Raw genomic sequence first — 2,852 nt, 5'->3', positions numbered from 1 at the left:
AAGAATTTCAATGGTACCCATAGAGAACAACACAAAAGTTCTTTTTTTAAAAAAAAAAAAAAAAAAAAAAAAAAAAAAAAAAAAACAACCAACCAAACAAACAAAAAAAATATATACATACTGTTAAAATGTAAGAAAAATGATACACAAATATATGAACAAATATTTCCTAGAACTTGAGCACAACAGCTAGTACATAGTTAGGTGTTTTCATGTTCCTAAGCCCAAATTTAACAATGTGTCACTGTAGCCAGGTTGGACTTGAAATCGTAATGTAGCCCAGGATGTCCTCATGGCGATTCTCCTATCTCAGACTCTGGTGTGCCAGAGTCAGCCAGCACACCCAGATTCCATGTTTTCTGATGTCTCTGGTTTTGTTTTTTTTTTGTTTGTTTTTGTTTTTGTTTTTCGAGACAGGGTTTCTCTGTATAGCTCTGGCTGTCCTGGAACTCACTTTGTAGACCAGGCTGGTTTGAACTCAGAAATCCGCCTGCCTCTGCCTCCCGAGTGCTGGGATTAAAGGTGTGCACCACCATGCCCAGCTTCTGATGTCTCTGTATTTGAGTACTAGATAATAAAAGTTATAACTAATGCTTAAAACAAATGACACTGTTGTTTAAGTCCTAGAAGAGTATGATAGTTCACACCTGTAATCTGAGCTCTCTACGAGTGAGGCACAAAGATTCCAGGCACCCTGGGCCATACAGGGCAAGACAGGCTTTTAAAGAATGCTTATGTCTTCAGCTATGAAACCAAAACTATTACCAGAGATGTCTGTGTTTTGTTCCCAGAAACTTAATAAAACACTGTATAGCTAAACAGGAGATTCCTAAAAATTCTTTTAAGTTCTATAGATGTTCCATGACAACCAATCAAACAGTATATTTCCACCTAACAGCTTCTTGTGGCATTCTTATGATTATCTATATGGCCCTGAAATGTTCCATAGTAGATAGTCATCTGGATGAGTTGGGGGCTGTGTTTTTATGGTTTTTGTTATCTTCACAGCATAGCAACCTTAACACTGAGCTCATAGTTGCTAAACAATCCATCTGCAAAGTAGATGGGATTACAAACACGAACGTGTCCTCATACTGACTGTTATGAAGGAAGGAGGAACTAGGAGCTTTCTGAACTGGAAAGGTAACCTAGGGGCTCAATGTAAGGTAGGAGCCAGGACCTGGTTACCTTCTCTACATTACTGGTTCAACCTTTGTCAGTGTCTCTCTCCATACAATTGCAGGATTAAGTGCTTTTGATTAAGGAAACTGGGTTAATAACCTCTTGAAAAGTCTAGGAATCTCTTAGGATCACAATAAAGTTGGATTAAGGGCAAGTTTGGTAAGGAGGAAAAATTCATCTATGAAAATGAAAAACATTCTTCTATGTAAATGAAAAAGGGGGAATTCTTGGTAGCGTACTTCAGACAGACAGGACAGTGGGCAAAAACTAGTGAGCAAGTAACAGGAAATCCCTTTAGTATACACGTTTAATATACACTCTTATATATACCCCAACCAAGTCATTTGAACAAACTCGCAAAGCAAAGCTCGTGTTTCTTCACCCACTCTTTTCAGGTCTCCAAAAAGCTTCATACTATAAGGGCTGTTGAAGAGAGTTTCCATACACATCACTCTGTATATTTTTGTATTATGTATGATAAATAATACATATTATTTTCTGTTTAGGACCAATTGTCAACAATATACCAATTCTGCCTGGTATCTAGTTTGAAGAAATACTTCTTCCTTCAACTCTAACTATTCTGTCCCGCTGAAGCACGGGCGATCAGTTAGCTCCCTCATTATCAGACAGGTCAGGGCCTCTACTCCGTGACTGTCAGATTCATTTTCTTAAAACCCCGGAAAAAGGAAAGTGTCTAGAATGATGTTTACAATCACAGTGTTCAGAGACCTCCAACACACAGGCAGGGTGCCTGGCCATTGCTACTGACCCAAGTAGTAGTGATCTTTATTAATAAAAAAACAAGCAAAGCTTAAGGAATTACTTTCTCCCTAGGCTTAAGGCCAAGAGGGTGCGGTCCGGGCTGGGGTGTGTCCGGGGTCCGCCAGAAGGGTGCAGGACAAATCCCGAGGGTCCAGGCCGCCTGCGGAGGGTCCCGAAGGGTTGCCAAGGGCCCTGGTGGCCTCCCCAGGCCGCTTTGAGTCACCCGGGCCGGCGCTGTCAAAATATCGGCCGGGCGGCCCTACGAGCTCCGAAGCGGCCATCAGAGGCAAAAGGGCCTTGAAGGAAGCGCGGCCGACCGACCTGTCAGGTGGCGGGGTGGAGATCGCTTTCTCTGGCCGGTAACTTCCCGGGAACGTCCTTCTCCAACTGTCGCCACCGCAGATCCCCGGCGTCCCAGGCACACAAAGAGGGATGGGCGGCGGCCGCTACGGCGAGAGCCGAGGGACAAATGGCTGAGCCGAGACGCGGTCTCACACAGAATCAGAGTCTTTGCCGCCCAGCGCAGAGGGGCAGCCTCCCCGTGTCTTACCTTTTGTAAAACAGAATCTCACGGTTGAAACAGATACACACCGGCCTCGGGGCCCGAAGCGTTTCCGCTTTGGCAAAAGCTGGACAACCACACCTCACATCCTGGGGCGGAGCCCTCAATACCCCCAGAGAACTTCAAGTCCCGGCAACCAGGCGCCCTGCCTGGGCGAGCGAAGCTCTGTGGGAGTTGTGGTCCCACTAGAGGCAAGGAATGCTGGGATATGTAGTCAGTCAGCTTTCCTGTCCCCAGCACCAAGGCCATCTTTCTGCCCTTAAAATTGCTAATGAGAACATTCCAGAGTTTGTATTGAAGGTGTTTTCTTCCGTGGAGCAGTGATTACAATGCAGCATGTGCT

At 44.9% G+C, this 2,852-nt stretch overlaps 1 protein-coding gene across 7 annotated transcripts in view; it reads right to left on the bottom strand.

The window, feature by feature from the left end:
• Dync1i2 (dynein cytoplasmic 1 intermediate chain 2) overlaps positions 1-2,640 on the bottom strand; it is a 51,021-nt gene extending 48,381 nt beyond the window's left edge. For 2 of the 7 annotated variants that reach the window (XM_029471876.1, XM_021156930.1), the window contains exon 1: positions 2,498-2,640. The gene's annotated coding sequence lies outside the window, so the exon portion shown is untranslated. The other 5 variants (XM_029471869.1, XM_029471865.1, XM_029471879.1 and 2 more) reach the window with 5 other exon arrangements.
• Positions 2,641-2,852: the final 212 nt, after the last annotated feature.

The sequence above is a fragment of the Mus caroli genome, chromosome 2, assembly GCF_900094665.2.
Source record: "Mus caroli chromosome 2, CAROLI_EIJ_v1.1, whole genome shotgun sequence".
In the NCBI taxonomy this organism is placed as follows: Eukaryota; Metazoa; Chordata; class Mammalia; order Rodentia; family Muridae; genus Mus; species Mus caroli.
This window is presented reverse-complemented; position numbering and strand designations above follow the sequence as displayed.